The sequence below is a fragment of the Vicugna pacos genome, chromosome 1, assembly GCF_048564905.1.
Source record: "Vicugna pacos chromosome 1, VicPac4, whole genome shotgun sequence".
Classification (NCBI taxonomy): Eukaryota; Metazoa; Chordata; class Mammalia; order Artiodactyla; family Camelidae; genus Vicugna; species Vicugna pacos.
Window position 1 is genome coordinate 72,463,295 of NC_132987.1, and position 26,565 is coordinate 72,489,859.

Here is a 26,565-nt window from a genome sequence, read left to right on the forward strand (position 1 = left end):
CCCCCATCTCTCTCTCTCAACCCTGCAGGTCACTATACTTTTAGTGTCACATGACACCCATGTATTATACACCTGCTAGCTTCCACCATGCTGCACCACCACCTTAGTTCCCAATCTGTTCCAACTCCAAATCCTGAGTCTTGGTTCCACCTTGTATTTATAACCTTATAACTGCTCTTTAAATTTACCTCTTTAGACTGTATTCCCCTGAAATTGAAGATAGTTTAGTAAAACAAATGAAGCATAGCTCTAAAGTTAGATGCCACTCACTGGGCAAATGACCTTAGGTGAGGCATTTATCATATCTAAGCCTCTGTTTCCTCATATGTAAAATGGGCATATTGTGAAGATTAAGTATGATATATAAGTAGGATCAGGAACATTTTGTTAAGAATTCAGTACATATAGTTACTATTCTTAATATTATTTATTATCTCCACTTCCCTCGAAAACTTTGATTTGGATTCCCTCTACCGGCTCCACCTTGGAGGAGCTAATTCTTGAGTGCTCTGTGCTGGTCAGAACCAGGTTCCTGCACCTGACGTTTTCAGCTAGTTTATACAGAAAGCTGATAATGATAAGGAACAAAGATAGGACATAATTTTATAAATACAAGCATATTTGTGGGGATAATAAAAGACGAGATTTGAAACCAGGTCTGTTCTGGGAAATCAGGGACTTATAACTTCTTTTAAAAGGAATTCTATACTGTGGATGAAGATGAGTTTCAGAGTCACAAGGTAGTGCTAAACATAATTAAATCACTTCTCTGATAATCCATTGTATTAAGAAAGCAAAGTCAATAAGACAGGAAACAGTTGTCCACATTTCAGGATATTTTTCTCTCTCCCAAAAGAGAAAGCAGAGGCTTTCAAGTCAGATCTGGGGTTATATCCAACTCCACCACCTAAAATCCATGGACAAAAAGACTCAAAATGCCCTATGATTAATTTGTTACGGATAAGGAAACTGAGGCTCAGATAAATCAAATAATTCGACCAAGATTAATGACCCTATCTTGCAGACATATTATAAAGAATAGAAATTATGTATAAAACCTGGCATATTTTTTGGTCTAAATAAATGCATTTCCTGGAAATCTAGAGCCAGATTCTTCTGTGAGATGAAAAGAAGCTGAAATTTTGCCCACCTTCTACATATAACAAAGCTCTATATTTAAAGACAAATAAAAACTATCTAGCTACTATAGAACATGGAAATAAACATTTTCCACATTTAGATTTTTAAACCCAATTTGCCCATTAAGTATGTCCAGATAGACAGACTGGATATAAACTAAGTGCTTTTTCAGCACTGATTTCTAAAAAAGAAGTTTTCAAAAGATTCCTAATGTACTTTAGCAGTTTAGAAGTGTCTTTTGTTATTATGTAAGAGAAATATAGGTTAATCTGAGGCTGTGTCATTTTTTAAAAGCCGTAAAAAATGATCACTTAACATTTTACGGAAAAATACAGAGGCATTAGTGAAACCTCACCAAAAGGAGACTCCATATTTCAATATATTTAATGCCTAATTTCCAAGGAGAAATATTACTCTTATCTAAATAAATCTGGAACATTTCAGATAAACTGAAACATTGTATGCCGAGTGTTTTTTGTTTGCTATTTCTAATGAATCAGTAATTTTGAACTTTGTTCCATATGCCTCTTTAATTTATAGTGAATAAAAAAATACTGATCTTTCAAAAATTAATACACAATCTCAAGCCACCAAGTTTCCAAATTATGATATTTCCAATGGCAAATGAAATAACATGCTGTCCATGCAGTTAGTGATTTTAGGCAATTTGAACATCATGATAAAAGAGGGGGAAGATGGGGAGATTACAAGCAGTGCTATAATTAAAGGTCTGTTGATTCTTCAGTTTAAATGCCATTGTTGAAAGATTTTTCACTCAGATGTCAAAGTCTGTGGCCAGCCAAAACTTGGCATGCTAGAACTCAGCCCAGGGAAACATTGTGTTCTACAGATTTAAAAACCAAAATCTGTTAAGAACAGAAATCTTGGTCTTGGGCTGAATTCTCATGAATCAGAACCAAGGAATAGCCAAATACCACCTCCTCTTTTCAAAAGGAAGTAGTGCAGGTGGATGTTAATAGGAAATGTTTGTTCAGATGGAAAATGAAGGGAAATGATCATTAGATGTCATCACACAGTGCACTGGATTAAAGTTTTACTTAATTAAAGCATGGTTTTTTGAGAAGTTTGAAACATTTTAGAAGCTTCTTCTAGTTAATCTTTCATGGATGATTAAATGGGAAGCAGTGTTTACCTATCTTCCCAGATTTGCATATTCAGGTTCAGTTTCTCCACACTGCATCTCTTGTTACTGGCAAAACATGAAGCAAACTTTGTTTGCTTAACACTGCCTAGAAATAAATTTTCCAACACCATTCTTCCTTTTCTTTAATTTGAAGTTTACAAACCAGTGACCTGTGAGTTGCAATGAACTAGCCTATAGAAAGAAAATTTTTGCCCATATAGTATGTAATAATTTGAGAGTTTGAGCCAACCTTTAAAGATTGAGAGCTCATCCACAAAAATCCAGTTTTTCCTGCTTCTCTTAAAAATGTGGAGACTGGAATATTAGACCTGCATTTTTGCATGGGACCAGTTTGGAACTGAGTAGTAGCTGTTGCCTTCGGACAAGCCATATCTTCTCCACTTAGACAGAGTACCTATAACTCCACATTTTAGGCCACACCCACTGTACTCATTTACTCTATCACCCTGACTCCTAGAGGCACATGACTTTTCTTTCTTTGCTTACAGTATACATATTGTTTCCTTGCTTTCTATGCTTATAGTGTTAAGTTTTAAAACTTCCAAAAATTTCTTTCCAATAAATAATAGCATTGCAAAGGCTATGCATGGTGGTGCTCAACCAAACATTATTAAAAATGACAAAAATTAGAATGCAATCAAAATGTCCAAAAATAGGGAATCACTTAAAAGTATGTTGATACATCTATAGAATGGAATACTATACAGGGCTTAAAAATATATGTCTTGAAAGAATGCAGGCTACAAAACGATGTGTATAGCAGGACTCCTATTTTGTGGGAGAAAAAATATTTATACATATAGGAAAAAGGCTAAAGTGATGTGAGGGGATTTTTAAAATATATACACCTACAAAAATTTTATACAAATAATTTAATAAATATGCCCCAAGGGTATCTTTTGTAGATGCCCTTCCATATGGTTTCCTTACTTCATTTTTACCCAACCATCGGAACATAACCTGAAGCTATTTTTCAGTTATCCAAAGCTGATTATTTTCTTGTCTTTATTCTTTAGAGGATACAATTAAGAATTAGATTTTCATAGTTGTTTTAAATACTTGAAAAGGTGTTCTTGCTGGCCCACATACTAGACTACCACCTTGGCAAAGCAAGAGAACCGGTTCCTGTGTTGACCCGGAGTTGGTTTGTTCTTCTATATCACCCTTTGCTGATACTGAAAATTATCCAAAACATCGTAAAAGCTTCTTGGAACAGAGAAATTACACATAAATAGGTACTTAATAATCTGAATACAGAAACTCTCAGGAGCTGGAACAGAAACTTATCATTACAAAGGCATCAACTTTGTGCCAACCATAGGAAGCAAAACTCACCGGTTTAAAAAAAAAAACAAAACTAACAGGTAAAAGCCATCTAAGGATTTATAGAAATTATTCTGATCCCAGTATTTAGCACAATGCCTGGCAGATAGGAAGATCTCTAAAAGTATTTGTTAAATAAAATATGAATAAATTTCCACTTCCACCAAAAAGCAATTGACCTGTGCATCAGAAGCCAATCATCTTTTAAATAAAGATTAAGCAAGAAAATTTTAACTTTATTCATAAAACTTCCAGACATAGATTGGGTGCTCCTGAGTTAATAATTCCATAAATTTTTCCCAGAAGAAAAAAGTTTGTTTATGTGTATGGTTGAGTGATGTATGAGTTTAGGGAAAGAACAGAGAGGGATGAGCGATGATCTTCAAGATGAGTTCAGTGATGAAGAAAGACTCCAGATCCTAAAAATGCCTCTTCCTCCAGGCAGTACGAGCTTCACTATTACTGATTTGACCTTTTGGACCATCTCTTTCCCTTTCTCTAGCACATTCTTTACCTTTGGGCTCCATAACATCTTGTTTTCATGATTCTCCTGTTCATCGGAGTGTTCCTTCTGGCTCCTTCATCTATTCTTCCTTCATCTGCCCACAAAATGTCAGTTTGCCTTTCTTTCTTCCCTCACTGCGTTCTTGAAGTCTAGCAGCAATTTTAGCTGCAATCAGACATTCAGATGCCTTCCTGAAGATCTGAATGTCTCGTCTTGGCCTGTAGACTCTGGTACCACAGACATAGGTTTCCAACTGCCACTATTCATTCCCACCTGGATGTGCCACCCAGATCATCTCAAACTCCTGCTGCTATCTTTCTAGAGTACTCTAGAAGCCAATCAAATCAAACCCAATACACTTGGTGCTTTCCTGTCCTCATGTTTTTATTCATTCTGTACTCCTTGCTTAAACTCATCTCTCCAAATTCTAACAGCTGGAACTTCTCCCATATTCCAAAGTTCATCCCAAACTTTTTTCAGGTAACTCAGGTAACTTTTTTCAGTGTCCGTCATCAAATGATATTCCTCAGCCCACTGAACCTACAGAATTTTGTTAGCAACCCTTTTTGGCATTGGACTTATTTTACATCGTATTTTAGTTATGTGGTGTTTATTTTCTCCTGATTTCTAAACATTAGGTTTATGGTGTCTTTCTCATCTTTGTAGCTATTTTCTGGAGCTCAGGTTCTAGCAGAATCCTTTATTTATAGCAGGTGATCATTAAGTATATATTGAATTAAATTTGGTTTATTTACCAATGGTTGTACATGTGCTATGATTTGAAAGACCCAGAAAGTCCACCTACCCAAAGTGTGGCCCCTGTTTTCCAGACCATAATATCTTGCTTTGGGGCTTTCTCTTCTACCAATAGAAATTGTCCTCTAAGTTGTGTCTTTTTGTTCCCTAGCAAGTAAACTATTGACTTGTTAATAGTTCAGTTACTCCCACCTACCAAGATCTACTTTATTTCCTAAGAGGGAGCAAAGTCTTAGAGGAATGGGCCAGAGGTCAGTTATGTTCCTCTTGTACTCTGTTGTTCCAAGGGAGTAACAAATAGGAAAGGGTCCATGAGAAGGGTAGAGTAATGGAAGGAAACTTGGGCTGTGCCACTTTCTAGTTGTAGGCCTTACTTTTCCCATCTGTAAAACTGGATGATAATAATAATTTCTACCTCACAGAGGTGTTACAAGAACTCAGTAAATAGTACTAAACAGTAAATAATAGAAAACTAAATAATAAAGTACTTAGCATAATATCTGGCAAACTGTAAGGGCCCAGAGTTGACTATTATTGAGTATTCATATAGATGGCGTATATAGTATATGTATAACCATATGTATAGTAAGCATTTATGTGTATACTCAATACATAATACATATACATTCACCAATTTTTATAATTGTAATTGTTTTGTCATCCCATGAATCTGATGGCAGATCCCAAAGAAATTCCCGGATAGCCAGAGACCTTCTGGGGAATGGAGAGTGTAAACAGTGTAAAAGAAAATAGAACAGGCTTTGTCAGACAGACCAGGGTGTGACCCACAGCACTGCCACCTCTCAACTCTGCACCCAGGGGAGGTTGCTTAACCTCTCTGAGCCTCAGCGTCGTCATCATCAAAACCAGAATGCCTACTTCTACATTTGCTTTGAGGATTAAGAAAGCTTTTGTTTTCCCTAGTGATTTTAAGATTGATCTCATTGTTTTGGTGATTCCTATTCTTTTTCTGAACTTCACAGTTGTTTTCCTGACAAATTAAATTCCAGACTTTTTGTTTTGAACCAAACTTGAAGGAAATGGGTGGCACTGTTCAAAAGAATAAAATAAAATAAACAGTGGTAGTACTGGCTAATAATTTCAAATTATTAATAACTTAAGGTAGTGGTGAAATGTTAAAATATGTACCAATTAATAAGCACCAAACCAACAAATACTTATCAAACTGTGGCTAAATCCTTAATCTAGAACAAACTTACCAGTCAGACCAAGTTTTGCTGGGATTCTTTTTAAATGAAATATATTCTACCTATAGAAAGAATCAACTGTACTAATCCACAGGTTTTTAAGTTGGTCATTTTTTTTTAAGTCCAAGACTTTAGATTTTTACTGAAAACAAAAAGTCCTTTCCACATAGTAGTCCTATTTGAAAGGAGTTTTGTGGAGGGGTGTTTGGGGGGAGGGAGGGAAAACAAAGGTGGGGGGAAATGGTCTTAAAAATATCTACATATCTTTCTGGATCTGAAAGATAAAGAACCTCGGAATGTATCCTCTCACATTTAGTCCTGTAGTCACAGTGCTGTGATGTGCACTTAATGCTCTAGGGGACCTAGAGCAAGCGTTACAAATGCAACCGAAAGTCTCATAAAAACGAGCCTCTTAACAGTGTGTGAGCTGGTCTGCAATGGCCTCAGGAAATCCCCCCAGCTATTCACGTCCCTTTTATCCACTACATTCTCTGACTCAAAGGGAAACCTCACTTCACCTCCTTGACCAGAATTGAGCAGACATTGATTTGGTTACCCAGCGCTTTACTTATTCATTTATTAGTCTTCATCATTTGTATTCCACTAGAACAAAAGAATATATCTCTTCTTTGCATTAATTCAAGTTTAAAGACGTGCAAATGTGTGTTTGTGAGTGAGTGCATATTTATGTGTATGTAATTTTATGGCTAGCTTGCCTTAATTTAAAATATTTGCCGTCAGAGCTAAAGTGCGTATGCACCATCACCACTATTGTGCAGAATGACTCTGCTTGACATATTAGCTGAATTCCTAAAAATGTTGCATGTAAAGTGAGCTTTTTAACAGAATCATGTTTTTCTATTCACTTCTATAATTAGTCAGGTTAAGTGTCACATGGGAAAAATAAGTGGCCCAATGCATAATTTTTAAAAAATTAAGAATTGCAACTTTCACCTCAGTGATAATGATGCCTTTATCTACGGGGCACTTTATGTGGCTTAATTGCCCCCAAGAAAAGCCAACAAGAAGTGAATCCAATTAAAAAGCAGATATTTTGGAAGCAAATGCTATGTGTAAACCACTGTGCTGGAGCCAGTGAGATATTCAGAAAAGTGTGTCAGTGTTTATCCTCAGGGAGCATACAGTCTAGTTAAGGATGCTAAATAGAAAAGATGGGATTGTGTATAACAATTAAAGATTTAAATAAGAGTTCTAGATATTTAGATATGTTCTTTGCACGATTACATTAATGATTTATGTTAAAATATAGCAGTTAATTTCCCTTCCATTGGAAGGACTCATTGATCAGGTACCATATATTCTTATAGCTACTGAATGGCAAAAATGCATGGGCTGTTCATATGAACTCGACTTATAGATTTGTTTAAACAAAGTTTGAGCAATTCAAGCAATAATAATGTGCATTGTGGCAGAATACATGTTCCTGTCCTTTTAAATGTTGAACACCCAGTAGCTTTGCTACAGGTTTTCCTTCAGGACAGCTTGTTGAACTAATAGACATCTCTAAGTGGATGTTTGATGTTGAGCAACCAAGGAATAGCCTTTGAAGATATTTTCACTCCTCAATACCAGCTTCGGATGCGATGTTTTCTTTTCTTTTATAACACTGAATTTGTTCTTATTTAGGGAATATGTTCAAAGTAGAGCTGGCCAGAACAGAACCACAATAAATTCTGTAGCAGTATCTATTTAATGTGTAACTAACCATTATCAACCCAAAGATCATATAGAGACTTAAAGGAAGCAACATCCTTACTTACTATCTTAGGTACCTGACAAAGAGATTAATGTAAGTTCAGGGGAAAACCATGGAGGTATGTACAACTTAAATGTCTGAGAGTGTGCAGGCTGCCGTGCGCAGTATTTCCGTACATACCTTTACTCTTCTGTTGATGTGTAAATAATAATGACGTCAATAATGCCAAGCAAATGGGTTCTTTAGTTTACAAAGCATTTTGGATACATCATCCCTTTTGATCCTCAACTTGTGATCTCAACAAATTTTGAGACTATTAAATCACATATTATCCACATTTTGCAAGTGAAAAATCTATGGAGTTCAAGAGCATAGATGACTTGCTTAAGGACACAGAGCTCTTAAAAGGTGCAGCTGCTTCCCCTGATGCAACACGTTGCGACTAGCTCAGAGGAAGCCACAACCCAAACAGAATCTTTTCCACACCACAATGGTCCTGCGAGGCACCAGGCACCAAGGAGTTGCCAGAATGCAACCAGCAGGTTTTAGCTGTCAGAGGATGGAAGAGCCCTCAGGCCATAGACTACCTGCTGTGATTTCATGCAAGAAGAAAAAGGGATGGTTAGCTATCTCTCTCTCTCTCTTTTTTTTTTTTTTTTTGGTTAGCTATCTTTAATAAGGTGTTTTTTTCCCCCCTTGGTAAGTAATCCTGGTGATTTTCCAGGAAAATCATGGTTGTGTCTTATCTGGTTGTGTGAGTGTTTTGGGTCTTTTTTGTCTTTTTTTTCCCAGCTCCTTAAGAGGTTGGACTTCAGTATCTAAAATGCTCTCAGTCCTGATCTGGACAACCCCTCCCACCTCCCAGGATTTATGTCTTTTCCATTGAAAAATTTGTGAATATAGTTAGCTGTCTTTGAGTTGGCTTCCTGGAGCCTTCTTACTTACTTAAGAATATGGTATGAAGATGAAAGAGACCATGGGCCACTTCACCAACACTGAGTGGCATTGGGAACTTATAAAGAAGTGTGACTCTGAATCTCCGAAGCCGTAGGCTTTCATTGGCAAAATAGCATTCAAAACTGCCACTAAATTTTGCTACCTGAAGAACAGAAAGGTAGAGTTTCAAACAAAAAAAATTAGCACCTGGAAACTAGTCTAGAAACTAATAATAATAATGTCAGTGGGTCCTCCATTCATTATCATTTCCCTTAAAAGCCTACAGACATCCAGCCTTCTTTTTGGCTTGGAGAATTAGACCTAACATTTGAGCTTCTTGAACTTTTTTTTCTGTTCTTACTTCAAAGCCTCAATTAATGTGAAATATCAAGATGATATCCCCAACGCCTTGGTCCCAGGACACTCACAACCCAAGTTAATGTTTTTTCCATAATAATAATCCTGCAGTTATAAAGTATAAAGTGTTTTCATATTTATGATCTTATTAAGTCCCATATTAGCCTTTTGCATAGACAAGGTAACAATTATAGTAATAATAATATATGTAATAATATAATATTATCATTCCTATTTTGTACCTTAGGAGATAAACAAACCAAAGACATGATCTAAGGTCACAGAATGGGCAAGTGACAGAGCCACAATTAAATTACACCCAGGTGATCAGGTGATACTCATAGTCCAACATGATCTTCACTAGGCTTGCTGAGCCTCACAGATCTGCCCTGTGATTCTCAGCCAGGCTTTGGAATTCTCTAGAGGACTTACTAGAACATAGGCACTCCAGTATTCAACTCTCAGTGTCTGAGTTAATACGTCAAGAGTAGGGCCCAAGATTTGATTTTTTCTAACAAAGTTCTAGGCAATGCTGATCCTGCCAAGAACCACTCTTTTAGGAGCACTGTCCTACAGATTTATGCACTTATGAGCTGGAATGATCTACTAAAGCAAGATAGTCTTAAGAAGGAAGTTTTGTGTGATGTTGCCTTATACTGCTGCTTTTCTCCATCTCTGACCTCCACTAGGAAAAAATGGAACAGATGTGGGGTGGGAGCTAGCAAGAAAGCACCTCACTGTTTAGAATAAGTTTAGATCTTCTGACAGCCAAGAATTACACAGCAGAACCCTTCAGTCTGCTTTTAACTAGAACCTAGCGTTGACTGTTGTAGATGAACTTGGAGGTGTGTGCCAACCCACCAATGAAGAGCTGCTGTTAGAATGGACATAGGAATATGTGATTAGATGGATGTACAGGCAACTGATCCATTAGCCAAAAATCTCTGGGTAGATTACTTCATGTCATCACAGGAGGAAGTTCTTAGAGGCAAAAGAGGAAGAAATGCATTCTTGACCTATGCTAGACCTATTTTTCTGAAGACTGGTAAGAGGTCTATGTCACAAGCTCAGTTTGAAACAAGGTGATATATCTGCTTAAAAAGAAAAAAATAGCTAAGAAATATTTCAGCTGTGTTGTGAAATAATGTCCAGATCAAGGTAGCTGATGGTAGGGCTGGTTCCTCTGGAAGTTCTAGAGGAGAACCGATTCCCTTGTTTTTTCTAGCTTCTGGAGGCCATCTGGACTCCTTGGCCCATGACCTCTTCCACAAATAACTCCAATAACTCCAACCTCTTGTTCTGTCATCACATATCTTACTACTAGCTCTGACCCTCCTGTCTCTCTCTTGTAAGAACCCTTGTGATTACGTTTAGGTCACATCTACAAGACTTCTTTGCCATGTAAAGCAACATTCTGGTTCTGGGGATTAGAATGTGGATATCTTTTTTCAGAGTCATTATTTGGCCTGCTGCAGTCCTGTTGTGGCCTGTTATTAGACTACATTAGGAACACAGAATCTCTTTCTCAGCACCATAATTTATCTTTAATAAAATACGTCCAAAAGAGGGGTAACCAGGACTAGGAATGGCAAGAGAGTGGCAGCCATCTGGCCCAGTGTGGCTGAGGAGGTCAGAAGACCAAGAAACAGAAGAATTGGGTTCTAGGACTTACCAGATAAAATGTCTCAGCCATTCAGGGCTTCTCTGTAAACTGAAAAAACTGGAAAATCTCTTAAATACCATCTAAGTCTAAGATTCTAAGCTTTTATAATATCTATCAGGCTGTTCCTAGATGATATTTAAATTTAAAACCAAAAGCTTGCTCACTATCTCTAATATTCAGTATAAATTTTGTCCACTTTTCTTTCGAATTAAAAATTCACTTAATTTTTGAATTTAGAATATGTTATCCAAGGACTTCTTGCTTTAAAAATAGTGGTGAGACTGTAAAAGTCTTTAGTACAAGTGCTTTTCCCTCACTAATTCTTAACTTTCCTACCCAATAATACTACTTTAGTCTGTGCATCACATCACTAGTCTTAGGGCAATAAATGTACCCCTTTTACACACTGAAGACTTGAGGCACAGAGAAAATAAATTACAATTGCATGTGAAGACATAAGAGAGTTAACAGTTGTTGCCTTCAGCTCTTCTAAGATATCATCTACCACCTGCCATGAGCAGGTGTGACACTGGACAATACATTAAGTTTAACAAGCAGAATATAAAGACTTTGTCCCAAAGATCCCCATCTAGAGGCATGAGTGACGAACTAAAGGACAGTCACTGAGTGACTACTGTCATTATTACAGGGGTCCAAGAGGTAGGAAAGTGCTCGAGTTTTATTCTTTTTTTTTTTTTAATTTATCTTGCCCTCAGATAAGGGCATGAAAGTTGACCACTGATTCTCAAAAGAAAGTGGGATAGTGTGATACAAATCTCTCTACAGCATTAGCATTATCCCACAAACACCAGTGGTAAATGGTGATTTACAGAGGGTCATGAAGAAAATTTGGTGGAAGTTTAAAGGAAGGAAAGCTTTGAGAGCTGAACCAGAAAAGGTGCTTGAAAGTAAATCAAATTATGGCATACATTGAATTATAGCATTTGTTATGATGTGCAGAGTATGCATGGAATTTCGAACTAAAAGCTAAGGAAGCAAAGGTCTTGAAACTCTCATGCATAGTAAATAAATTAACCCTTTATTCCCTTACTTTCTATGCTCCTTATATTTGGTGACTTGTATGAACAAACATACGCTGAAAAGGACTGACAAAATAAACCATGCTCTGCCTTGGATGCATTTAACTGTTTGTGCACATGACGAAAATGGTTGCCTCCAGGAGATGTTCTTTGGTATCATGTAGACATAGTATTTCAAAGGCTAAGAATTCTTTGGGAAAAGGAGAGGGGTTGTGTCTGTTTATGACTGTCAGACTTTCCTAAGCTTATCAAATTGGGACCCCATGTTCTTTTCTTCTCTAATTTGAAAATTATGCTAGTAGTACGTTTGGCAAAGAAAAACCTGCCAAATAAGTCAGGGTCTAATAGCTGGATTAATGACCGTTCTAAAACCCATGAGTTCAGTATCCTATACCTAGTCTTACTTTCTACCTTAAAAGATCAGTTTTCATTGCTATTTTTTTTTATGCTGGAAATTGTGTGGTGTAAGGAAATCAGCTTATCATGAGCAGGTCATCAGCTCTTGAAATATCTGCCCATGAGAAAAAAAAATTATGATTGGAATCCTGTCACCAAGGAAATGGTTTAAAAATCTGTTTATTTCAGTGCCAAATGAAAATCTTAGCTTCAACTAGTTATCTTTGTTTTGCAATGACTTTAATTCTTTTGCCCATTCATTAATTTATTACATGGCTACTATACACTAATCATTTAGAAAAAGAACCCCTATATGATTATACAAACCTTAAATGTAACTATGTTTGTGTGTGTTCATATGCTTTTTTAAAGAGCACATTTGTGACAGGAAGTGAAGAATGGCATAGTCGGGGAAAAATTAAAGAGACACGATGTAATTATCCGAACTGGAATTAAGCCAATTAATAACCCATGTGCTAACACTACCCTCAAAGTGCTGAAAATGCCATCAGATATTTAAATGCCCTGGGTGGTCATAGCCAGCGATCTTCACATCATCCATTTTCAACACCATGCAGGGACAAGGCTCAGCCTGGCTTCTGAGGAGGGGCTGCCCCCGAGTGAGCTACAGAAGAGGTACAGACTGTATAATCCAAGCACAAGATTCTCTCAAGTGATGGTGCACGGATTTTCACTGGTTATTTAATGAAATCAAAACACTGGTGTTTTGTGCATTTGCTCATTTATTTAACACATATTTAGTGAATATGCCCAGTGCTAGTCCAGCATCATGGCTGAGGACGCAGGCTTTAAAGTCAGATTGCCTGGATTTCGTCTCCAGCTCCACACTAATTAGCTGTGTGCTCTTGAGCAAGTCACCTAACTCTTCTGTGCTTTTCTATGAAATAAGGACTGGTAGCACCTAATTCATAGGTAGCACCTAATTCATATTCTATGATCAAAAACGTTAACTACTTAGCAAAGTGCTTGGCACAAATCAGGTGCTCAGTGGTATGCTGGTTGTTATTATTATTAGCCAGGAAATATACCAAAGTCTGGGAACAAAGAGATGAAACCCCCCTTAGAAAATCTTTGAAGCTTAGATTCCAGAACTAAACTTTACCCTTTCCAAATCAAGTCTGTTTATTAGATCCTTGCTTTGCTATGTGCATTCATGTCTTGAGCATACTTTGAACACAACACACTCAGCACATCTATAGTATGCAGTTTTGTTTATTTACACCCTCATTCTCTGCCTTCCTCAGTAATAACTACCATGTGATGACCAGCCAGGGACTTTATCTATGATAGCTCATGTCATCCTCAAAACACCTTATGGGATGAATATCCTCACCTTTTACAGACAGGGAAACTGAGGTTCTGAGAGCAACTGTGACTTAGACACTGTTATAAAAGTCTATTCTACTCCAAAGCTCATTCCCTTTTCACGCAGGTCACCCAGCACTTCACTGCTCCCCTGGGTTCTTGCCTATCAGGATCTTTAAGACCTGCGAGAGGATCTACCAATGTCAAAATCACTGATTCCTCCTCTCCCTAAATTGATTGACAGTGGACCCTGTGTTTTAGACACTGTCACAGCAGCCATTGTTGAAGAGGATGGCGTGCAAATAAACTGAATGACTTGGCCATGACGTCTCTCAGATTCCTTGCCTTTGAGTGGACTCTCAGGTGCCTGACCTCTCTTTCAGTTTTCCCCTTTCACCTTAAGTAGCAACGTGGTTGCTGAAGCATGACTGAGAGTTTTTGCTTTCATATACACACCATGATTCTTATTTTAGGACAAGAGACAGTCTCTCCAGTAACATCCAATGGTGCTGTTCTCTTCACAAGCATCTCTTTCTCCCTTAAAAAAAAAAATTTACATTCAATTATCTGCTGTCAAGAGGGAGATCCTTACTGCATATGATCAGATGTGTCCAAAAAGATACCATCAAATACATGGGCAGATAACACAGTTTCCTCTTTATATTTTAGTAGCTCATTTCAATTGAAATATATAGGAAAAATTGTCCATAGCTAATCTTCCAGGTAGAAAATCTCCTCAGTGTCTGAAAATGACACTGTAAGCTGAAAGACTATCTCTTTCACCCACAGTGTGCCTATATCTTAAAAATGAGTAGTATGAGAGAACCACATCTTTTTACACGGTGTTGTGTAGCAGGCAATATTCACAAAGAGAATTGCAGACTCTGGGAGAGGTCTCTGTGGATGCGTCAGCTGGGCTTCGCTAGCTCGGTGCGTGGCACCAGCTATGTACCTGGGTGAGGCCAGGCCTCTGCAACTTCATGTATTCTGCTTTTCTCTGAGAAGGAATTAAGCACTTAAATCCCCATCCCCAGAATTCAAAATGAACAGCAACAAAAAAGAATTTCCACTTCTCTATTTAGGCATTTTTAAAAACTGAAGGTCTGTGCACTGACTGTATAGATGGAGGAATCTTGTTATTCTAGAGATGAGGGTGATTTCCATACCTGTTGGACCAGAGTCTTTAAAGAAAGCTGGAGGTTAGCTGATATGATGGAAAGAGCACGGTGGATCCCGGGGTTCTGGGTTCCAGTGTCGAAACTGCTGTTGCCTTTGTGATTTATTAGCCTGAGTCTCTGGGCCTCAGTTTCCTCATCTGCTAAACTAGGGCGTTGGAGGGATTGATCGCTGTGGCTTTTCTCGGCTCTGGTATTCTCTGGGTCTGCGAATCGCCTTCGGTGTCTGCCATAGTCTGCCTTGCCGGCTCTGTTTGTCACAAAGATTAATCCATTTTAACTGTACCTTGGAGTGCTCCCGGGAGAGGAGGATGGATGGATTGTTTTGCACCTATTATTGCATCAGAACTTTTGCCTTTTTAGACGAGATCGTGCCGTGCCTAAAACCTGTCTGCCTGTCTGCCCACTGACTTTGTCTGTGCTGATCTCTTGCCACGGTGCCTCTTCTTCAAGCATCCATCTCCCTCCAAGATCTAGACTCGGCATCCGACTGTACCTGTCTTGTTCTCTGCAGCATCTGTCTGCTACACTCCTGGACCGTCGTTAATAAACTTTCACACATTACACGCAGACCCTAATATGTTGGCACCTGCACGTAAATGTCTACCGTTCATAAAACTAGGGGAGAAAACTCCATTTTTTAAAAAGACCTCTATCTAGTGCCATTTGTATTTGCACTTTTTGTTTAGTTGTAAGTTTTAATAGTTCCCCCTTTGAGGATTTGTCAGTACGAGCAGTATTGCTTATCAGAACACACCAACAGTCTTTTTGTAATATTCGCTTTTCCCCTTTGGTTCAGCCGAGCCTGCTGACAGATCATTCAAATTCAATTGTTTTATGTCTAAGCCGAACAGCTAATTAAAGTAGGGATGATTAACCTGACTGGCAGTGTCGCTCTCCCTCTCGCGCTCTCTCTCCCTCTCCCTTTCTCTCTCTCCCTCCCTCCTGTTCCAATCAGTCTTTTTCTCACACTCTCTCTCTCCTTCCGTGTCTCTCTCTCTCCCTCTGTCTCTCTCCCCCCCCCCCTCCCACTCTCTCTCTCTCTCCCCCCTCTCTTCCTCTCTCCCGGTCTCTCTCTCTCCCTCCCTCGGTTGGTCTCTCTCTCTCTCTCTCTCTCTCTCTCTCTCTCTCTCTGTCTCTTGCTCTACTGTTTTTTTTCCCTCTCTCTCTCCTAAACGTGGTCTGCTTGCTGATGGCAGAATGGCACTCGGAGATTTGTGCATTGTGTCTGGTTTCCTACGGGCAGGCTGACCCAGTGCCTCCAGGGACTTATCAATAGACCACTCAGAAGAGACACAGACAGGAGAGAGGAGGAGGGGTGGGGGGAGAGAGAGAGAATCAATATCAAGAATAGAAGGAGCTCCGAAGCCATTTTTTTTTTAAAGAAGTATCGGGACTTGGGAGAGGGTGACAAAGAAGGTTTTTCAAAGAGGCAGTGGAGGAGGTTCTAATAAATTTGGAAGGAAACAGTTCCCTGTCTTGGGAAAAGGAGAACTCCTGACTGATTAGCATTCACACCAGGTATGAGATGTTCGCTACCCCTTATCACTGTGTCGCAACCGAGATGGAAAAGCCTTTTTTTTTTTTTTAAGGAGACTGAGGGAGCATGTATTTCGCTGTGTTTGTTGTTGGGGGGTAAGGGGGTGGCGTGAGATCTGTGGGCATTTGTGTATGGGAGCAGAAAGAATGGAAGCAGTACAACGGGGGGTGGGAAAGAGTATGGAGTATGTTACTGTCTTCCCTGTCTTTGTGCACCCCTGGGGGGTTACCCAAGTTCATTTCTAGCAGGTGGATTTAGACGGGAGTTACTTAACGCTTGACCGCCAGTTTTGAAAAAAAAGAAAAGGAAAAAAAAAACGCTGCTTCCTATGTCTATTAAAGGAAGCTCCAATTTCTCTCTCTCTCTCTCTTTCTCTCTCTCTCTCTTCCTCTCTCTCTCTTCCTCTCTCTCTCTTCCTCTCTCTCTCTCTCTCTGCCCCCCCATCTCTCTTCCCCTCTCTCCCTCTCCCTCTCTCTTCTTTTTTTCCTCTTCTAACCAGACAGCGGGAGGGTTCCTGGCTCCCAGCCAGCCCAAAAGCCTCTAAGTGTTTTGCACTTGTTTCAGGGAGTAGCTGCCCGGGGATTTTTCAGCATTTTCACTAGAGAACAAAGAGTTCTTTACAAAGGAAAGGGGTGGGGGGGGAGGTGAGCTTAATGTCTGATATATGTTTTTCTATTTTTATTAGTTTTTCGCCTAAAAAGAGAGAGACAGGAACAGAACATTCACTCTATAAAGACACAAAGACAGTCAAAGGAAATCCAGTTATCTTTTCTCCCCATCACCCCAATAGATACACACGAAAAATAAAAAGGAAAAAGACTAATTAAGTTGGATATGTTGCTCTTTTCTCATCTTTTCATCTTTCTAAATCCAACTGTTCTTATGCTCACTCTATGCTATTTTTTTCTACTCCCAATAAAAGTTGTTCAGGATGCATCCTCTCTTATCAGCTCTTTACCCATTCTGGGTCCCCAAAATCCTGTGGAGGAGAGAACAAGACTCCATAAAGTAATCGGTTTAGTGGTGAGAACATCTTCTACTTTTGCCACTTGGGTAAAAAGTTAATTATGAGATTCGGGTTCCCGAAATACCGATGGGGTATGTTAGTTCACTCGGTCTCACAAGTTTTTGCATCCATCTGTTTGAAAGGTACCACTTGTGTCACTTGTCAGTTATTAAGAAAAGGTACTAAGGGAGTGGATATTTGTATTTTATTTTTTGACGAAAATGATAAAACCCCCAGAGAGATTACTGCCCCATCCGTGATATACTAGTTCCAGCGAAATATAATCTAGACAGAGATTTCTCTGTGATTCGGATTGCCACGTAGCCTTGCGTGCTCTCCATTTGATTTTTTGCCTATGCATGTATATTTTCATCATGAATTTGTGTTGGTAGCAAACATTCCAGAATGCTTATCATTTTCAAATTAATGCTTCAACAAAAGAAGAAAGAAATCATGTGAACTGTATCTGCAAATTGTGTAAACAAGTCCACCTTTTATATATGCTGTACATTTATAGCTTTATACTAATAACCTCCTTGAATTGTAAACTCAAGAAATTGTTTTCTTTCTAAAAGTTCTCCTCCTAATGCATTTATATTTTGATTGTCATTTGGAAATCTTTTGAAGGTACTTAATAGACACAAAACTGAACAAGGGGGAGAATTCACAAGCAAAACAAAAATCCTTAAATATATACTATGTACAGTACCTAACTACAGGTAACTATTTTACTAAGTGGAAACCAGCTACAACAGTTGTTTCAAGATTCAGAAACTTCTTTTCTTTTCTTTTCTTTTTTTTTTTTCATTCACTAAAAATATAATCTATTCCTGTCCCTGGGGAGGGAAACTGTAGGGAAAATATAGATATATACATTTTTCCATATTTTTAGCATACATTTATGTAACTGCTTCTTAAGGATGTAATACATACCAAGGCAGAGAGTGATGTCTAGTCAGTAAACCCTTCTGGCTGGGAGGTGTGAGCGCCTTACGTTTGAAGTAACTTGATAACAAGGAGTCTTTTGGGGAAACCTTACTGTGTATGTGTTGTCTCAGTAATGACCCTCGGAGAAAAAACAAGAGCTAGGTGGCCAGTGTTTGCACTTGAACTCGCTGAAAGATGTTAGAATTAGGGGAAATTTTGGCAAATCCAAATTTTTCTAGGGTAACTCACTTCTTAGAGTTATGTGTTTTCTTCAGGAAGATTCTTATATTGCCTTGAGACTTTTCTGTATTTTTGTAGAGATTTTTAATGCTCTTAATAGTGCTTGAGGAGAAAAAGACCTTTAAAAAGAAAGTCAACAAAATATGAGAAAAGAAACTCGGTCTTTAAAAAGTTTTACGTTGAAGGCAAGAGCTTTTTTTTTTCCCTCCCCTTTTGGGCTTGTTTCTGATTTTTTTTTTTTCCCTCTGAACTCTTTTGTTGCTGTGGGCTGTTGTGCTTGCATTTTTGTTTTTTGTTTTGTTTTTCACTTTGCTTTTTTTTTTTTTTTTTGGTCTATTTTGGATGTGACCAAGGGGGTCTAGGACAGGGACAGAGGGGCTACGGGGAGAGGCTGGTCCTGAAAGCTGCACCAGCCCCTCTGGATCCAAACTCAGGCAGCTCCCATCAGCCAGTTGTGCCGCCAGGAGTGCAGTGAAAGGTGATAGCTGTCATTCTGGGATGCTTCGTACATCTGACCTGAGAGTAACACATTCACAGTCGAGGAGAAAAGGGAAAAAAAATAGAGGAGGAGGAAAGAAAAGGTCTTTGAGCTGGAATACACTGGCCCTTTCTTCCTGTAGGCAATCCGCTCCAGTTCTTGGCGACGTGTCCTGCACTATCAGATATCATATGACTTTTTATTTAGATTCCTTTTTGGAGAATGGCCTGTTAGGACTCTGTTTGTTTTCTTTTATTTAATTTCCTTCTCCCCTCACCCGCGAGTTTTGTGTATCTGCGTGTGTGAGAGAGAGTGTGTACGCATGCATATGTGTGTGCAGTTTTTATCTTTGTTTTTGTTCTGTTGATCTGATGCTTTATTTAAGGACAAAGCTTTAATTATTTCAGTATCCTGGTTTCATCATTTGCCAAAAAGAATCCGCATTCTAGGCTTTTTGGGGGGTCCATTTTCAGACACATCCATTAACACATGAGGCTGGGCCATCCTCAAACGCTTGTTGCTCGGCCCGTGGCCCACTCCTCACCTTAATTTACCCCTCCCCCTCATCAGCATGCACAGCAGTACAAGTTAGGAAACACCTGTGCTGACTTGAGAGGGAAATAAAAGTAGAAGCAACTTCTTCAAAGCTGCACTCCTAGTTTCACTTTAATAAACTTTTTTTTTTAATCGTTGGGTTTTTTGTTTTGTTTTGTTTTTTTGTTTCTTTGGCACCTCTGATGAGCTTGAAAGCGTCAGAGATACTGCTAGATGTGACTGTGGAGCTTTTGTGAGGCCAGCTGAGCACCCCTGGAAAGTAGAGTTGGGGGCTGAAAGTCACTCAGAGACTTAAGAATGAAGTCAGAGATGTAAATAAGATCTGTGAGATCTGTGGGCCGTGCAGGGTTTGGTGAGAGATGGTAAAATGGAATGCTTAGGGATACTCAGGGAGGAGGAGAGGAAGAAATTCCTAGCCAGGGGTAACACAGGCATTCCTGCTGCAGTTAGCACTTTAAACACCGTATTTAATCCAATTTTTTTATTTTGTGTAACTCAGAATTTAACCAGCAGATACGTGATTGCCTTCCTCTCCTTGCTTGCTCTGTAGAACAGAGGAATGCTACTGACATTGTTACTGGGTTTCTCCTAAATTTTTGATGTATTTCTTTTTCTGTTTTGAAGAGTTCACGTTTTAGTTAGCAAAGGAAAAACGTAACTTTTCCAGGTATGCAAATAGTTATCTATGCCTTGTTCTTATCAATGCATAACTTATCTATACATCACATAATGTGTCCTGTTTGTATCAGGATTTTTTTTGTATAGTAACAAGCAAGACTGCCTTGAAGGTTCAGATGACCATTACATTCTTTAAACTCATAGATTTCAGTTCCTTGTTACTCTCTCCCCAAATTAGTTTTTTCAGACCCTAAATTTCTAATGCCATATCTTAGCCCGAGGTGAATTTTGTTAAAACTTAGAGGAAATTTTATTCCACCTCTTTAAGACTATCCAAAAGGGAAGAGAGAACTATTTTTCGTTCAACAAAAAATTTTAGAAGCCCTTTTTTCCCCCAGCGGAAAACTCCAAAACATCTTTGTCTCAGAACATTAAGCTTGGCATGGATAAAAAATGTGAGTTTTGCTTTGTTTGAGGAAATTTGTTTTTGAAACAACAATGTTATAAATATTTCTAAATTGCCTGCTGAGCATGCGCTGTATCTGACTTTATTCATAGTTTTAAATACACACCAAAGTGCAGTCTTCTGAATGGCCACAGGTAAGGCTGCTGATTTGTAAGATCTTTCTCAGAGCCACCTTCAGTGAGTCTACTCGGTTTTCCAGAAGGGAAAAGGGCGAGAGCTGAGTTTAAACCTGGACTCCCTTCTAAAAATCATAGAGCAAAAGTAGATTTCCCCATTAAGGCTTGCACATTGTACTTAGGGTAAGTACTATTCAACTTTCCTTTCTTATGGGAGTTGCCTGCCTTAACTTTTCGGCTTAATACTAGCAGAATAAAATAAGAAAAAAATTGAACTCAAGGAGGTATTTGCCTGAAGTAGAAAATTTGCAGATTTTTAAGGGTATCTATTGTGCATAAATTTGGGGATCTGCGAATTTGCCAGTGAAATGATAGCAGCTCTGTGCTTACAGAGCAAAGATGTGCTAGTCTGAACATGCCTGATCTCATCTGGAATCGAAAGCTAAATCTAGATGGGCCTATAATAATACTAGAAAAAGAACACATGTATCTTTTGTGCAACCTTTAAAAAAAAAAAAAACACAGGCTTCCAAAGGGAATGACAAAGGAGTAGGTTCTCCTCTTGCTGAACAAATAGTCTTACTTTGCTCCAGGAGACAGATATTTCCAGTTGTTTGGGGTTGTTTTGTTTCATTTTGTTGTTGCCATCCCTGTGGAATATATTCTTTCCTGTCAGTGACTGTTAACACTTTCCATCTTTCAGAATGCTTTATCTCCATGAACTCCGTTTGATGTTTCCTCACTTGCTTACCTTTCTCAAGTCTGCGATGACCCTCTGAGGCTTTGCAATTCTTATCGATTCTTGCCAGAATATATTTATTCATTAGCTGTTTGTTATAGTTATGGTGGAGATAATCTCATTTTTCAGGCCTTCTAACTACCCAAACAAATTTCATTTCGTGGTGAAATTTCTCATAGTTCTTGACTCAGAACTGAACTTGTCTTGCAGAGGCTTGAGGAAAAGCCAATTAGCCGTTTTTTGCAAACTAAATATTCTAAGAAATGCAAGTGAAAATTTTTACAAAATACAGATTATGCATGTATACAAGGCTTTTGTAATTTTTTTTCTTTCCATGATTTAAAACGGAACCTGAAAATTAAATGTATTAAAAAAAAAAAGAAAAGAAAAAAATCTGCCAGGTTAATGCTGATATTTTCAATGCCCAATGTAAAATAATTCAAAGTTTTAATTTCTCTGCTGCATATCACCTTTCAATGTCAGTCAGTAATACTTTTTGCAGATATACATATATATATATATATATATATATATACACATACACACACGGAGACACAGCTTCACTTTACATTTATATTAATTCTATTTTTGCATGAAAGAGGATTAACATTAATGCAAACTTTTATTAATTTACTGTATTTTATTATTTTTCTGTAACTTAAAAATCCAATTAACTGTTGCCTCCCTCTGATTATTTAACATATGCATATACTTATAAATGTCTATTTGTATTCTAATAATTTATGTTAACTTATAAAGTCTTTTTATAAGTCTTACACACTCCTGAATTTTATGCAGCTATGTTACCATTCAGGTTGATTCAGATGTGATTTGCTTTGTTCCATATCTGTTACTGTGTTAAAAAGTTTTTTTTTACTCTCCCAATCTAGAAAGGCTATGGCTCTTGTTTCCTGTATGTGATTTCTATATGTCTTCAATATTCTGAAGAAGAAACTTTCTAACCTTGCAATCTCCTGAAAAGCTTTCAAATCAGTAAGGGAAGTTATCTTTGCCGTGGCCTCCCGGGTCTGTCTGTTTGTGCTCACTGTACCACCTCTTACCACCAGCGATCCCGCAAAAACAACAATCATAAACATGATATGATAAATTTTCTGATCATAGAACCAGGAAATACCAAAGAGAATTGTGGCATATGCAGGAAAATGCCAAGAGCTTCTCCAGTAGGATCAGCTGTTTTTGTACTTTTTTTTTTCTCTCCTGAATTTTGTTTGTGACTTTTTTGGCTTGCTGAAGCATATCCCCATAATCTTACGAAGCCACAGCAAATTCCCAATGCCACAACAACACTGTGCAGCTGGGGAGAGCCCAGAAGAGCTGCTCCTGGGTGGCTGCAGGCTTCCCCAGCAATGATGCAGGGCAGGAGGAGGAAGTAGGCTGCTCTTCTCTTTGCTTCTGACCTGGGCTGCCAACCGGTCAGGTAGAGCGATTTCTTTTCCGTTGTTTTCCCTTCAGCTACCTGGGGCTTTTCCTTCAATTACCAAAGGCTTTCTGCCTCTTTCCAGGGATGATTTATACAGCAGAGCATCCCATTTTTCTTGCATATTGAAACACGGAAAGCGTTGGAGATTGGGAAGGGCACAGGAAAAGGGTTCAGGGTATCTAGGAAGTATTCAAAATGGCATCAGACTCAAAGCTGGTTTTGAGTCTGTAACTTTTCTATTCTCCCCAGAGCCTCTAAGAGGTTGAAAGTAGTGAATGGGATAACTATAGGGTGCAAACTGTGATCTAACTGATTCAGTAGATGGAGCTCTTCCCCCTAAGTCTGTATTTAAATTATCGTCCCACTCTGGTTTGTAGGACTCTCTCTTTCAAGGTGTGTCATACGACACATGTAAAATCAAGGGTCTAGATTGCTAGAGAAGAGATTTCCTGGCACTTTTTAAAAGAGATGGAGCATTTCACTCTGAAACAGAAAACAGCACAGGAGAGAAGGACGGCCGGGATGGGAAGTGAAGTTTACCTAATCTCCATTTCTCCCTATGTTTGTTGATGTTCTTAAGTGTGTCGTCAAATCCTAGCACTTACTATACAACCGATTATTACTGTAAAGGTAGAAAAATGTATGGAACATGTAGGATTTGGGCTGTATTCCTTGCAAATCTTCCAGGCTATCTGAACTGTGCAGATCTCCTCTCATTTAATTCTGCAAAGGAATCTTAATACTGTCATGCAATTGTTTCATCCAATTAGTCTGGAGAACCTGGCTGAAATGTTACTAACTCTGCATTGTGACAGCGCAGAGGAGGGCACAACAGTTGTGTTAGGAAGGTGCCGTTAGGGAAGCCAAAATATTTTCGGCAATAACTGAAAATAGATCTCCAGTATCTCTTCTAATGTGGAAAGAACTACTTGTTTATTTCTTTTTAAATTAATTGAAATGAATAATTGCAATAAAATTTGTGTCGGTGTTATGTATTTTCTCAGTACCAATAGAGAAAATTTGGTGATGTCACTCCCTGGTACCAGAAGGGAAAATATATGTATTCTGTATATAATGAATTATCTTTCTTAGTGGAATGCCTTCTCCCAGATTGGAGATATTACTAAATATCTCTTGTTAAATCTTGATAAGATCATTTGGCCAAAGTAGAACTGGGCTTGGCTTTAGTACCAAAAGAAATAGCATTTTTAAGGGACTTGGATTTCCTTTGCATACCACGTGTCTGAGTCCGATACGGTCCAGGAAAATAGAGAGGATGAGACAAAATTATTCCTAAGCAGCCGCTGTAGGCCAAACACTGAAACAGTGCCAACCTGGACCAATCAGGCCAGCTTCTCAGAAGATACATGCTTTTGTCAAACACTTACATGGAGAGAAAGAGGGAAGAAGCCCTTGAAATTGCATTCGTCTGAATGATTCTCCACTAATTTCAATAAAGCCCATGGTAATAAATTCAATGGTTTTTATTCTTTTGTAGAGTAGAAAATGTGAGTTTCCTTGTCCAGCTAAGGATCTCTAAATGTTGTACTCTGACATCTTTTCAACAAAACTCTCCTTTTGAATTTAAGCAAGTGAAAAACTTCTCACAGAGAGCAAAGAGTAAAACTGATGGAAACTCAAAATCAATTCCAAACCCATTTCTGGCATGATGAGAATAACATTTGTGCTGTGTTTAGAGCAGTTTAAAACAAGAAAATGATAAAATGATCAATATACTTAAAGCCAAAAATAACCAGGAGAGAGCGATCTGTAATCCATTCCTAGACCTGAAACCCTACACTTTTGATTGAACATGGAAATAAATGAATATATCTTCTATAAGGTGGCATTGTAAGCCTTATAATATAAAAACGTGATGAGATGCCAAGCTTTCAACTATTTAAGCTATGTTTTCAAAGTGTAGCCAAACAAAAATTTCTAGACAACCTATTGTAGATTTATTTATTTGTACATACCCTGACCATAGAAAGAGCAAAAGTTAAGGAGTGTACAGAATGTCACCGTGAACTACATTGCCACTTCACAGTCTCTGTACTCTTTATTTAAAAAAAAAAATAGGTTTAAGCCACAGTGAAAACAATATTTTAAGGTATACCTGAAAGTCAGTGAATTAGTCACTGTGGAACAGACTGAATATTTTAAAAATACCTCGACTCTTGACAAATTTATTAAGTTCAACACACACATAAATATAAATCACACGTCTTTTATCCTTATTGCTTTACTAGATTGAAAGAGTTAAGTTGACAGATTTTGAAACTATGGATTCAAGGTCAGCAAAATGCCACCATCCAAGCTCACAAAAACCTCTCTAGACTTAAGATTTTGCTCCAATGAACGATTTTCTACCAATCTTTCCAGAGTCATCCGACTGGCTAGTTATTTATTGATCAGCTAAAATGAAATTGTCCATGTGGATGAAGAAATCCTGGCTGAAGAATTTAAATGACAACAAATTGCATAAGCACGTTTAATGCCGTTGACCTAAGGTGCAGTAGGAATGATGATAATTCTAATGAGCAGTGTGACGAATGTTACTACAAAGGAGCATGTGTGATTACATCAGGAAGACTGAACTCAGTGGGCAAGTTCAGGAGGGCGAGACACAGGAGCCCTGACAGAGTAGGAGCTAATGATTAAAGTTACTGGACATGCTTAAAGCTCGTGGCTAGCTGCAAAATTAACAGCTACCCAAAAAAAGTCAATCAATTTTAAAAGTAGATAGAAAGGCCAGACTTTTCCCTATAGGATTTAATCAACTGCAGAATTCACTTTCACATAGAATTTTAAGAACCTCCTAAGCTTTGGCTGTCCAGTGTGATAATTGTTGTAAAGAGCTATTGTGCACATCTGCTTAAAGATTCATATAAGTGTAATTGTTACAGCAACTTGTTATGCTATTGTTTGAAGTTGAAAAGCTCTGCTTTAAGAGTCAGCAAAGCAAATGTCAGCATCATAAGAATCATAATCATCGCATCTTAGAGCTTGAAGGAGCCTTAGATAGCTCAATAAGGGTGAGTGGGTCAGCAAACTCTCCAGGAAGGAATATTGAACATCTGGTGCAGGACTATGTAGAATTTTTTTAAATATGTATTTTATATATTATAATGATTTTATAATATTATATATTTGGAAAACATAAATTTTTTTTAAAAGCTTAAAAAACAAATTCATCTTGACTAGGGGTGCTATACACTGGATTCTCTGAACCAGGGGTTCTAAATAGAGAAGAGTGGAGAAGATTCAGAAAAGCACATGTTTTATTTTCACTAAAGGGGCAGAGTGTTTAACAGAATAAGAAATGCTATTTGGGTAATAAGAAAACTTAAACAGAGAAGGGACAAACCTTTCTCAAGAGGAAAAAAGGCAAATTGTACTAGAACTCATTTTCTAGCTACTACAAGCCTGATCCGTAAAACAGATTTATAAAAATAAAAAGTGAGTGGTATTCCAGAAGTCATTAAGGACGAGAGCAAATAACAGAGCCCTTAAGGTGCCTATTTCTGTACCAATAACCCTACTGTAGATGGGGCAGGGGCAGACACATGTGGGAAGGACAAGGCATTCTGGGCAATGAAAGAAAATGCACTCACATCGGCACTCCCTGGACACCCTCTGCTGTTCACATTGCTCCTCTCATGCCATCCTCATATCCCATCCGGGGCAACCTCATATCTCATTTCTCCTCATCCCTCTGCCCTCTAAAAAGGA

At 38.2% G+C, this 26,565-nt stretch overlaps 1 protein-coding gene across 25 annotated transcripts in view; it reads left to right on the forward strand.

Annotated features, from left to right (window-relative positions):
* ZBTB20 (zinc finger and BTB domain containing 20) overlaps nt 1-26,565 on the forward strand; it is a 730,245-nt gene that overhangs the window by 602,945 nt on the left and 100,735 nt on the right. The window contains exon 1 of one of the 25 annotated variants that reach the window (XM_015244474.3): nt 15,995-16,228. The exons of the other annotated variants lie outside the window; for them this stretch is intronic. The gene's annotated coding sequence lies outside the window, so the exon portion shown is untranslated. Of the gene's footprint in view, nt 1-15,994; nt 16,229-26,565 lie in introns of those variants that run through there. 25 annotated transcript variants of the gene reach the window in all.